This window comes from Panthera onca, chromosome A1, assembly GCF_046562875.1.
Source record: "Panthera onca isolate mPanOnc1 chromosome A1, mPanOnc1 haplotype 2, whole genome shotgun sequence".
NCBI lineage: Eukaryota > Metazoa > Chordata > Mammalia > Carnivora > Felidae > Panthera > Panthera onca.
In genome coordinates, this window is record NC_138339.1 from 229,367,986 (window position 1) to 229,382,293 (window position 14,308).

Genomic DNA, 14,308 nt, shown 5'->3' on the forward strand with positions numbered 1-14,308 from the left:
TTAAGTAAATGACTAAACTGTAAAGTTGCATTTAAAATATTCCATCATTAAAAAACTGGGGTTATTGTGTTTTTCTAGATTTTTAAAATTTTTAATTTTTTTTTAAAGTTTACTTATTTATTTTGAGAGAGAGGGAGGGAGGAAGGGGGAGAGAGAGAGAGACAGAGAGAGCATATAAGCAGAGGAGGGGCAAAGAGGATGCCAAGTAGCCTTCTTGCTGACACCACACAGAGCCCAATCTGGGACTCAAACTCATGAGCTGTGAGATCACAACCTGCGCTGAAATCAGGAGTCGGACACTTAAGCGACTGAGCCACCCAGGCATCCCTTTCCTTAAGGGACTTCTAATCACCTCCTGGACGTCTCAGTTCCATGATGTGGTACATGAGGGGGCCTTTGGCAATGTGGCTCCCCCATTACTACCTCCTAGGTTTGGTGCACCCCATGTCATTATATCCCTTCTGCAATTTCCTAAATGCCTCAAATGCCTTCCTACCCCTGGTCTATTTGGAAAACTTCTATTCCCTGGCGAGATTCAGTTAGGTGTTATCTCCTCTGTTAAATCCTCTATTACAACAACTATTTCTCCTCCCCTGCCCCCCCACCCCCTGCAGAGAGACTGCCAAGTGCCTCTACTCTCTGCTTCCAGAATGTTGTTCTACCCCTTTACGTTTCTTACCAGACTGTGAACTCCAGAATTTTGGTTTGTTCATTTTTGTGTCCTCAATGACTGCCATACAACAGGCTATCAGTAAATATCAATGTAAAAAAAGCAGACTGTGAGTAGTTGCAGAACAACTTGATGCATAAGCAAGATGTCTTTATCTAGAACCTATACAAGGAGGCAGTTTGACGCAGTGGCATAGAACCATCCTGAACTTACCTCCTCCTAAGGACACAACAAATCTATAGCTACATATGGAACAGTTCCCTCTGGAAAGCACCTGAGAACTAGCTGAACAGCTACTTTACAACAAAGGGTAAAAGAGCCACGTCAGGACAGGTAGGAGAGGCAGATACATGGTCTTGACAAAAAAACCCTACCCTCAGAGTGGTGACCCGCCACGGGGAGGGGTCTCATGAATAAGGAATTCCTCCCTGAGGAGCATGGAGTTTGTTTCCACATTAGCCACCCCATCCCTTGGGACCTGCATCAGAGAAATGAGCCCCCCAAATGTGTCACTTGGAAAATGAACAGGGCTTATATCCACGAGAGCAATAGGGCGGTAGGGAAAGAGAGAGTTTCTGCTCTTAAAAGGCTCACATGCAGATTCACTCTCCCTGGGACCCAGTGAAAAAGCAGCAGTCAGAGAAGAGCCTAGACCATATGTGAAGAAGATAAAGTTGCTGATATTAAGGCACGTGTTAGAAGGGCAAAAGACTGTTGGGACTCTGCCTAGGGATGGAGGCGCTGGTGGGTGACATTTTTACCTTCTTTCTCTACCTTGCTGGTGCTGGCACTGGGAAGTACTATTTTTGCACTCACTCTAACCAACCAGTGGCAACTCCCATCCCCCATGCCACTGCTTTGGATTTGCACCTCTTGTGTTGCTCCTATAATGTCGCCCCTGTGCCCCTTGACCTACCAAAGCCAGCATGCATGCACAGCCCACACAGGGGGATGCCCTTGAGTTTTAGGCTCTGGTGGCCAGGGGGATTGCATTTGTAGACCCTATGAGTCTTAAACAACCAGAGAGACAGTTCCAGAGACAACCAAGAGCTAGGGCAAAGTTAAATATTAAGGTTCATTGCTTACATAGGGCCACCCCCTTAAGACTGGGTGAGATAGCTATTTTGCCTAACACATAGAAACAAATAGAGAGAGTCAAGCAAAATGAGGAAACAGAGGAATATATTCCCAACAAAAGAACAAGATAAAACCCAGGAGGAAAAAAAAAAAAACCAACTTTACTGAAATGGAGATACATAATTTACCTGATAAGGAGTTAAAGTAATGGTCATAAAGACGCTCACTGAACTGAGGAGAAGAATGGATGCACACAGAAAGATTTCAACATAGAAGAAAAATAAGAAAAGATCAGAAAGTCCCAAACAGAAGTCACAGAGCTGAAGAACACAACTGACTGCACTAAAAAATATATTAAAAAGGTTTAACAGCAGACTAGATGAGGCAGAAGGAAGAATCAGTGATCTGGGAGACAGGGCAGTAGAACTCACCCAAATAGAAAAGCAGAAAGAAAAAAATAAAAAAAAAAATAAAGATAGCTTAAGGGACCTATTAGACAACATCAAGCAGAATATAGGGCTTCCAGGAGGAAGAGAGAGAGAGAGAAAGGGGCAGAAAACTTATTTCAAGAAATAATGGCTAAAAACTTCCCTAAAAAACTTCCAAACAAGAATATTGTATGCAGCAAGATTATCATTTAGAATTAAAAAAGAGATAAGGATTTCTGCAGACAAGCAGAAGCTAAAGGAGTTCATCACCACTGAATTGGCCCTAAAAGAAATGTTGAAGAGACTGCATTAAGCTTAAAACAAAGGGCACACTAATTAGTGATAAGCGAACACATGAAAGTAAAAATCTCACAGGTAAAGGTAAACATATAGTAAAAAAAAAAGTGGACTAATCACTTATAGTTAGTATGAATGTTAAAAGACATAGTAAAATAACGATATACTAATTACTTAAGGAATACACAGAGATGTAAAATGTGACATCAAAAACACAAAAATGCAGAGTTTTAGAATGCATTCAAACTTAACTTGCTATCAACTTAAAATAGACTGTTAAATATATAGGCTGTTAGATGTGAGTCTCATGGTAACCACAAAGCAAAAACCTCTAAAAGATACATAAAAGATAATGAGGGGCATTGGGGTGGCTCAGTCAGTTAAGCTTCTGCCTCTTGATCTCGGCTTAGGTCATGATTTCACGGTTCGTGAGATTGAGCCTCACATCGGTCTCTGCACTTACGGCACGGATCCTGCTTGGGATTCTCTCTCCTCTCTCTCTGCCCATCCCCCACTTGCACTCTCTCTCTCAAAATAAATAAACTTAAAAAGATAATGAGAAAGGAATCTAAGCATAACACCACAGAAAGTCATTAAATCGCAAGGGTAAAAAGCAAGAGAAGAAGGGAAAAGAGAGAAACTACAAACAGCCAGAAAAAAATTAATAAAATAACAGTAAGTACAGACCTATGAGCAACTACTTTAAATGTAAATGGACTAAGTGCGCCAATCAAAAGACATAGGTTTGTTGAATGGATAAAAAACCCAAGACTCATATATGCTGCCTATAAGAGATTCACTTTAGATGTAAGGACACGTACAGACTGAAAGTGAAGGGATGGAACAAGATTCCATGCAAACAGAAACCAAAAGAAAGCTGGGGTAGCTGTCCTGACATCAGACAAAACAAACTTGAAAATAAAGACTATAATAAAAGACAGAGAAGGGTATTACATAATGACAAAGGGGGTCAATCCAACAAGAAAATACAACATCCGTAAATATTTATACACCCAACATACAAGCACCTAAATGTATAAAATGAATATTAACAAACCTAAAGGGAGAGACTGACAACAACACAATAGTAAGTAGGGAACTTTAAAGCCCCGCTTACGTCAATGGATAGATCACCTAGACAGAAAATCAATAGGGAAATATTGGCTTTAAATCACACATTAGACTTTAAATGGTACATTACACTAGATGGACTTAATAGATGTATACAGAACATTCTTTCCCAAGTCAGTAGAAAACACAATTCTACTCAAGTGCATGTGGAACATTTGCCAAGAGAGATCATACGTTAGTCCACAAAACAAGTCTAAATAAATTTAAGAGGACTGAAATCATATCAAGCATCTTTTCCAACCATAGTATGAAGGTTAAAACCAATTACAAAAACAAAATTGGAAAAATCACAAATATGGGGAGATTAAGCAGCATACTAATGAATAACCAATAAGTCAATGAGGAAATCAAAGAAGAAATTAAAAAAATACCTTGAGACAAACAAAAATGGAAATACAATGTACCAAAATCTATGGATACAACAAAAGCAGTTCTAAGAGGAAAGATTATATTGATATAGGCCTATCTCATGGAACAAGAGAAATATCAAATAAGCAATCTAACTTTAAACCTAAAGTAACTGGACAAGAAGAACTGTCAAAGCCCAGAGTTATCAGAAGGAAGGAAATAATAAAGATCAGAGTGGAAATAATGAGATAGCGACTAAAAGATATAGAGAAGATCAATGAAACTAACAGCTGGGTCTTTGAAAAGATAAACAAAATTGACAAGCTTTGGGGCTAGACTAAAAGAAAAATAGAGAGGGCTTAAATAAATAGAATCAGAAAATAAAGAGGAGAAATTGCAACTGATACAAAAGAAATACAGAAGATCATAAAGGACTATTATGAACAATTATATGCCAACCACTTAGACAACATACAAGAACTAAATTAATTCCTAGAAACATACCATCTTCCAAAACTGAATCATAAATAGAAAAATCTGAACAGACCAATTACTAGTAAGGAAACTGAATCAGTCATAAAAAAACTCCCAACAAAGAGAAGTCCGGGACCGATGGCTTCACTAGTGAATTCTACCAAACCTTCAAAGAAGGTTTAATATCAATCCTTCTTAAACTCTTCCAAAAACTTGAAAAGAAGGGAATACTCTCAAACTCATTTTATGATGTCAGCATTACCCTGATACTAAAACCAGACAAGAACACAACAACAACAAAAAAGAAAGTTACAGGCCAATATCCCTGATGAACATAGATGCAAAAATCCTCAACGAAATATCAGCAAACTGAATTCAACAAGACATTTAAAGGATTATACACCATGATCAAATGGGATTTATTCCAGGGATGGAAAGATGGTTCTACATTTGCAAATCAATCAACATGATAAGCCACATTAACAAAATGAGGGATAAAAATCCTCTGACTTCTCAATAGATGAAGAAAAGCATTTGATAAATTCAATATCCATTTATGATAAAAACTCACAACAAATTGAGTATAGAGGGAATGTACCTCGAAATAATAAGGGGCCATATACTGCAAGCCCACAGAATATCATACTCAGTGGTGAAATACTGAAAGCTTTTTCCTTTACGATCAGGAACAAGGCAAAGACGCTCACTTTCACCACTTTTATTCAACATAGTATTGGAAGTCCTGCCCAGAACAATTAGGCAGAAAAAAACAAATAAAAGTCATCAAAATTGGAAAGGAAAATGTAAAACTATCACTATTTGCAGACAGCATAATTTAATACATAGAAAAACCTAAAGACTCTACCAAAAAACTTAGAATAAACAAATTCAGTAAAGGTGCAAGGTACAAAATCAAAATACAAAAATCTGCTGCATGTTTAGACACTAACAACAAACTATCAGAAAGTGAAATTAATAAAATAATCCCATTAACAATTTCATCAAAAAGAATAAAATACCTAGGAATAAATTTAACCAAGGATGTGAAAGACTTGTACACTGAAAACTATAAGACATAGATGAAAGAAATTAAAGAAGACACAAATAAATGGAAAGATATTCTATGATTAAAATAATTAAAATAATAGATTAAAATAATCTATTTTAATAGATTAAAATAATCTCATAGATTAAAATAATTAATATTGTAAAAATTTACATATTACCCCAAAGTAATTTACAGATTCAGTATAATCTCTACCAAAATTCCAATGCATTAAAACATTTTTTTTAATGTTTATTTATTTTTGAAAGAGAGAGCATAAGCAGGGGAGGGGCAGAGAGAGAGGGAGACACAGAATCTGAAGCAGGCTCCGGGCTCTGAACTGTCAGCACAAAGCCTGATGTGGACTTGAATTCATGAACAGCGAGATCATGACCTGAGCCCAAGTCAGATGCTTAACTGACTGAGCCACCCAGGCTCCCCTCCAATGGCATTTTTCATAGAAATATAGCAATCCTAAAATTTGTGTGGTACCACAAAAGGTCCCAAATACTGAAAACAATCTTGAGAAAAACAAAGCTGGAGGCATTATGCTCCTTGATTTCAAAATACATCACAAAGCTATAGTAATCAAAATAGTATGGTATTGACATTAAAACAGACACATATATCAATGGAACAGAGGGCACAGAAATGAATACAAGCATACATGGTCAATTAATTTACAACAAAGGAGGCAAAATTATACAAGAAGAAAAATGTTTTTCAATAAATGGTGTTGGGAAAACTGGACAGCCACATGCAAAAGAATTAAATTTTACCACTATCTTATAATGTACACAAAAATTAACTAAAAATAGATTAAGGGCTTAAATGTAAGACCAGAAATCACAAAACTCTTAGAAGAAAACAGGCAGTAAGTGCTAGACATTGCTCTTGGTGATATTTTTTGGATCTGACTCCAAAAGCAAAGGCAACAAAACAAAAATAAACAAATGGAACAACATCAAACTAAAAAGTGTCTGCCAAACAAAGGAAAACATCAACAAAATAAAAAGGCAACTTACTGAATGGGAGAAGGTATTTGCAAATCATATATTAGATAACGGGTTAATACCCGTAATATATAAAGAACTCACACGGCTCAATAACAAAATACAAATGATCACATTAAAAACTGGGCAAAGGATCTGAATAGACACATCTCCAAAAAAAAACAAAAAAACAAAAAACAAAAAACCACACAGATGGCCATCAGGTATGTGAAAAGATGCCCCAAACCATGCATTGTCAGGGAAATGCAAATCAAAACTACAATGTGACATCACCTCACACCTGTCAAAATGGCTATTACCAAAACGACAAGAAATAACAAGTGTTGGCAAGGATGTGGAGGAAAGAGAACCATCCTACACTGTTGGTTGAAATGTAAACTGATGTAGCCACTATGGAAAACAGGATGGAAGTTCCTCAAAACATTAAAAATAGAACCGCCATATGATCTAGCAATTCCTTCTGGGTATTTATCTGAAAAACAAACACACTAATTAAAAAAGATATATGCTCCTCTATTTACTGCAGCATTCTTTACAATAGCCAAGATATGGAAACAGCCTGAGTGTCCATCAATGGATAAATGGATAAAGATAATGGATAAAAGTGGAATATTACTCAGCCATAAAACGAATGAAACTTCGCCATTTGTGATAACATGGGTGAACTTTGAGGGTATTATGCTAAGTGAAATAAGTCAGACAGAGAAAGACAAATACCATATGATTTCACTCACATGTGGAATCTAAAAAATAAAACTAAATAACAAACAGAACAGAACTCATAGATACAGAGAAGAAATCGGTAGTTGCCAGAGGGGAAGGAGGTGGGGGTGGGCAAAATGGCTGAAGGGCATCAAGAGGTACAAACGGGATTAAAAAACAAGTAAGTCACGGGGATGTAATGCAATGCACAGCATGGTGACTGCAGTCAGTAACTTTGTATTACAAATTTGAAAGCTGCTAAGAAAATAAGAAAAGTTCTTATCACAAGAAAAAAAAGTTTTGGGCGGCACCTGGGTGGCTCAGTCGGTTGAGTGTCCGACTTCGGCTCAGGTCATGATCTCACAGCTTGTGGGTTCGAGCCCCGCTCTGTGCTGACAGCTCAGAGCCTGGAGCCTGCTTCGGATTCTGTGTCTCCCTCTCTCTCTGACCCTCCCCTGTTCATGCTCTCTCTCTGTCTCGAAAATAAATAAACATGCAAGAAAATTAAAAAAAAAAATTTTGTCTGTAACTTTGTATTGCGACAGACGGTAACTAGACTTATGTGGTGATGCTTTTGCAATGTATAAAAATGATGAACCATTATGTTGTACACCTGAAACTAATATAATGTATGTCAAATATACTTCAATTAAAAACAAAGGACCTACATACAATAGGCAACCTTTGGCATGTAGCTGAAATTAATCTACATGGTTCAATGATATTACTAAACATCTTCTACTTGTAATGGCATTCTGATATTGCAAAAGTGCTTTCACGGGCGCCTGGGTGGCTCAGTCAGTTAAGTGTCCGACTTTGTCTCAGGTCATGATCTCACAGGTCATGGGTTCGAGCCCTGCATTGGGCTCTGTGCTGACAGCTCAGAGCCTGGAGCCTGCTTCACATTCTGTGTCTCCCTCTATCTCTGCCCCTGCCCCCATCATGCTCTGTCTCTCTCTCAAAAAGAAATAAACTTTAAAAAAATATGAAAAAAAAAGTACTTTCACATACCATGACATTAGTTGAGGGATTTTATCATTGAGACAGACCAAATGACTTGCTCAGAGTCATTAGGCTGGTAAATGACAAGCAGCGATTAGGAACCGACTTCTCCAGGAAGTACTATTTTCTTAGAAACTGGAATGTATATCTGACATGAGGCTTACTGTATCCGGGATTGTTATCAATGCTCTACATATGTTATTAACTCATTTTAATTTTCACAACAATATGAGGTAGATACTGTCATTGTTCTCATTGGGCAGATGAAGAAATCAAGGCACAGGAGGGCTAATAAGTGGCAGTGCTAGAATTTGAACCTAGACTATCTGGTTCTAGTGTCTTCTAAGCATTAATTTTTATATACTGTTTAATATTATATGGTTCAAATATGCTGCTGGCACCCACTAGACTGTACTCTACTGAAAACAGGATTTCCTTCTCAGTGTTTTTGTATGCCAGTAGCAGCTAACACAATAAGGGTTTGATAAATATTTTCAGGATGTAAACATTTTAGCATATGTCTCAAACCACTGATAGCTATCAAAAATCTCCACTTCGAGATCAAAGGACTCTTCTTCCATTGTAATCTGCTTCTCCATTAATTCATTAACAACAATATATTAATTGATTGTGGCTCTGTCCAAGAAACTAGTAGGCTTCAGAGTGGATCTTCCCTGTACCCCTTCCCCTCATCTCAGTGCTGGTCACCAACACACTTCACGTGACATGTCAGCTGGCCCAGCATCATGCCCACTTTCCTTAAATTTTGCTTTTACTTTACTTAAAGCAATTCAGTGTTAGCTGTAACCAGCAGGGAGAATTGAATTCACTGGCAACTTGGCTGGTGACAGGGTCATTTGAAAGACCAGTATTTGTCAAGATTCACCCGCTGACCATTGGTACTAAGTCACGTGAGCTTTTTATGAACATGCAAATTTCTTGACTGCACTCAGACATTCTCAGTCAGAATTTCTGGAGGTAGGTTTCAAGAAGCAGCATCTGTAACAGGCCACCTTGACGATGCTGTGCATGCTAAGGTCAAGCTCTATTGACAGACTGATAAATAATTTTAGTTGCCTTTTGATCTTGCTATACTCAAATACCTTCTAGTTCTCTCTTCCACTTCAACTAGAGCCATTGAAGTCAATCTATTTTTTTCTGTTGTATTCTCTTGCATATCATAGTCAACCCCTTTCTGCTTTCAGGCATTTCCTTTTGATACTCTGATCATAATTCCCTCATCAATGACCATATTACCCAAAGAACACACATGCTATAATTTAAGGATAAGCTTTAAAACTACTGAGCCAAAGATTTATGATTATTTTCTCTCGTCTGAATAAATAAGGCACTCATGGGAAGTAATATCCTTGTCAGCTGATTACTAATTTTTAAACCCTGTTTATGTGCACTGTTAGAATTTATAAATCCCACTTTGAAATGTGCCTCAGACAGATCTGAAACAGATGAAAAGAGATTTTCTCAAGTTTATAGAAATGAGATTAATATCAAAGCAGAATAACTGCTTCTACAAATTTATTATTTAAAATAGCCAATACTATATCACTTAAAGTTGACATTTACAAAAAGAATAGTAGTTGTTTTAAAATAAATGGTGCCATACATTTTAATGCATTCTACCAAGGGCTGTGGAATCCTTATATATATAAAGATATCATTAATTATCTTACTATTATATGAAAAGTTTAAAAAAAGTATTCCTTAAACTTCATTGTGATTACACAAATATACATTAAGTTCTAATGACAAGTTTCATCAAATATATTTATGGCAGCCATACTATTTTTGAGATTCTTAATGGAAATCGAGAGATTGAACCTAGAAAACCTGGTTCCAGTGTCTTCAAAGCATTATTTTTTCTACTTTGTTTAATATTATATGAAGGCCCATTCAAATATGCTATCGGTGTCTACAAATCCTTGCATACTCCCTCTTCTGCTCCTCCTGATGTATCATTCTGTCACAATATCCTACTTGATTTTATTTACAGCAGTTACTACTCTCTGAATTTTTTTTCTTATATATTTGTTTACTTGTTTGTTGTCTGACTTCACTAAATTACAAGGTCTAAGAGGTCAGAGAGTGTTAGTGTCTTACTCATCACTTACTCCCAGCACTTAGAATAGTGCTTGGTACACACTTGTAAAAAATTGTTGGGGCACCTGGGTGGCTCGGTTGGTTAAGTGTCTGACTCTTGATTTTAGCTCAAGTCGTGATCTCATAGTCATGGAATCGAGACCCCATAGGCTCTGTGCTGACCATGGAGCCTGCTTGGGATTCTCTCTCTCCTCTCTCTTTGCCCATCCCTGCTTTCTCTCTCTCTCTCTCTCAAAATAAATATATTTATAAATATAAATAAACATTTAAAAAAGTTGTTGACCAACTGATTGACTACATAAATGAATGCATTCAAGTCCTAGCACAAGCAGGACTGAGATGAATGGTAAATCATTTTTAATTCATTCATTCATTCATTCACATGAGCAGTGACTAAGACGAATGAAGAATCATTTAAAAACATTTTTTTTAATGTTCATTTATTTTTGACAGAGAGAGAGACAGAGCATGAGCGGGGGAGGGGCAGAGAGAGAGGGAGACACAGAATCCGAAGCAGGCTCCAGGCTCTGAGCTGTCAGCACAGAGCCCAATGTGGGGCTAGAACTCACGAACCACGAAATCGTGACCTGAGCCAAAGCCAGATGCTTAACCGACTAAGCCACCCAGGCGCCCCAGAATCATTTTTAACTAATTAATTAATTCATTCATTCATCCATTCCTCAGATGAAGTATTGTTATTGGAGAAAAGTATTTAGAAAAACATAAATAATATCAATGAAAGCATTAGGGAGAGCTAGGTGGAGCTAATGACATTGTCATGATGAAACCAGACAATGTATGTAAACCCCCAGCCATTGGCTTGCCTCATAACAGATCTCTAAGTACTGAGAGTTATTGTTGTTATTAATTATATAGTAAGCACATTTTTTAACCTTTAAAGTTTCTTTTATGATTTTGTTTTGTTTTTATAATCTGGACCTCTTAATCATAAAATAAAAAAATTTAAAAAATTTTTCTAATTATGTCCATTTTCAAGGATGGGAAACTAACACATAGGTTTTATGAATCCACATACTTATTATAAATAATACATGTTAAAAGAACTAGTAATAAATGGAGATTCACAACAAAAAAACTAAGTATTATTAAATCAAGTTTCAAAACGTATTTCCTTTTTCCAGAATTAGGTATATTATGGCACATGCGAAGAGAATGTATCGATTTTTAATTGCTCTATATGTTCAGATTCTGCCCTAAAATATATAGAAGAAAAAAGTATTGGTTACTACTAAGCAAGAGTGCTAGTGTTGTGGTCAGAACGTGCCATAAATTGCCCATCACTTTACAAGGGTAAATTGCTAATATAGGGTTGACCTACTTAACAACTGTAAATAAAGACTTCAAGTTTGTGTTTCCAAAGCAACCTGCTTCTGACAGACTGACTCGGAAGATAAACCAGGGCACTGACATTAAATGAGCGTTGAATCTGAGAGCTTGTTTACTTTGAAAGCATCATTTTTTTCATGCTCAATCACACTTCTATTCTGCTATATGTCACGCTGCTGCCTTGATGACTGGCGTCTGCAGAACATGTCAAGGATGGCTACCAAGTTCAACGTGTAGGGTTCAAAAAGTACGTTCATTATACTTAAGCATGTGTAGGGAAGTGGGAGACAAGGTGCGGAAGCGTGCCGGGAGCAAAAGGGAGAAAGGTAAATGGGGGGAGACTTGGTCTGGTGGTCTTGATAAAATGATATGGTTGGCGCTAAATGCCATAAAATACTGACGCTTATTTGAGACAAAGTATACTTCTGAAGCCATGGTAGTTTTCCTCGGGTATTTCTCACCCCAGTGAGTATTTGTGAGGAGGTTTTGGAAGATTTTCTGTCTATTTATGACATTTTAAAAAAATGTTTTTTAAGATTTATTTTTGAGAGAGAGACAGACAGAACGTGAGTATGGGAGGAGCAGAGAGAGGGAGGCACAGAACCCGAAGCAGGCTCCGGGCTCCGAGCTTTCAGCACAGAGCCCGACGCAGGGCTTCAACTCACAAACCGCGAGATCATGACCTGAGCCGAAGTCAGACGCCCCACCGACTGAGCCACCCCAGCGCCCCTATTTATGTAAAATGAGACATTTTACAATGGTCTCATTTAATCCCTACTGGGTTTAGTTCTAAATACATGTGATACCATTTTATTTCAACTGTAATCATCAAGGGTCTTTTTCTATCTTTTAGCCTTGCGATGGTGAATTCCAACAATTTATTACCCATAAGGTAAAATATCATTGCCTTAACTTGGCCTGGTCACTACCTCTTTCATGCTTCATGGGGTCTTCAATCTCTCCAAATGGCACAGGTATCTCTACCGTCAACTTCTATATTCCTGGCTGTCTCTATCATGCATTTTGAAACTTTGTTACATATCCCCCAATGAAATGCTAAGTTCCTGAAGGACAGAGACTCTAGTCTATTTCTAGTTTTTATATAGTTGACTTCCCTTGTCTTTCCCACTTTCAGCAGCATCCCTAGCACCTCACGCAGTGGGCATTTCATACCTACTTGGTGAATTGAATGGAATTCTGAAATTTGGTTCAGTCTCTATATCATTGACTCTATATACCCTTTGTGATCTCATGGCCATTCTCTTAGAAATTCTAAGGCTTGAAATGGTTGCATACGGACACACCATCAGCTGGCAGCCCCACTTTTCTCTAGGGCCATTTATAACCCTGTTATTAGGACTTTTTGATGGGTTTTGACTAAAGCACCAATGTTTTAACTTCGAGGCAATTATGTTCCAAAGTAAGATTATGCTGCTATCTATCAAAGACACCTACTTTAAACCAAAAAAATTTTTTGGCTTTTTTTTGGCCACAACAATAAGTTGTCATGCAAAGTATTATTTTAATTCTAACTAAAATTCATCTCAAATGAACTCAGAATAATGTACACAGAATAATGCACTGTGAACATTCTTAATCATGTCTCTTCTTTGTTTTGAATAAAATGGCCATTTTCTGTAAAGTGTAAATGAACAAAAAATATTTTTAAGTGCAACTAATAACTGAATAAGTTAACGGCGGATCAAACAACAACAAAATGACATTGTGCTGTGTGTTAGAGAGTATTATTGATGCGTAAATCTCTAAATAAAATATTGGAGAGTGGCTATTATATAATAGCTGATAACCCTGAAAAGCTTTTTGTTTTTCAGGATACTTAAAAGCTTAATTCTATATCCACTGCTATTATATTTCACTGCCAAGTGGAAGAAAATAAATGATTCTAATCTTGGATTTCACCATCAGTGCTCAAAACAGCTCTAATGCAGATTATGGTGTAATTATTGTAAATGCCAAAATAATATAATTAATCTTAACCACTTCACTAAATTAAAGTGTCTTAGAACAAAAAAGACAAGGCAACATGTACAAGCACATACAGGGTTGTATAACTAAATACATTTCAAAAATTCTAAAGCAGCAAATATAGACGAGCTTCAAGATTTTTGGGCACCATTGGAAATAACAGGAAAATACACACTGTTTGCATTTATATTAGGATTGATTTCCATTTAGTTGTCTTTCACCAATAGGTCACTGAAACTTAAACTATGTCTACTACTTAAAAGTTATAAAGCCAATTTTAAAACTATTCATTATAGTAGTTTTAACAGTAGCCTCCTCAGTTTTAGGAACATTGACTTCATTCCTCACATCATCCAGTACTTGTGCTAACTACCTGTAGGGCATTTGTTCAACGAATGCCTCGGGCTGATGGTCTACCATGTGGCTTGAATAGAACGCCTTCAAATAATCGCGAATAACAGTGACAGGAAATACATGTTCTCTGTGACTAGGGCCAGTCTTCCCACAGAATGGAACTTTCCTCCCAAATATTTTCCTAGACTAGAGGCGGCAGCGGAAGGATGCGGGAGGTATAGCTGAGCTTCTGAAATCAATTTGCATGGTTCTGCCAGTGAAGTTCGGCCTCCCCTTTTTTAATCTGTTTAGATAAAATGCAACAATTGATGCACAT

At 37.1% G+C, this 14,308-nt stretch overlaps 1 protein-coding gene across 10 annotated transcripts in view; it reads right to left on the reverse strand.

The window, feature by feature from the left end:
• The window catches only part of FRY (FRY microtubule binding protein), a 443,455-nt gene that overhangs the window by 144,630 nt on the left and 284,517 nt on the right, over nt 1-14,308 (reverse strand). The window lies entirely within an intron of this gene.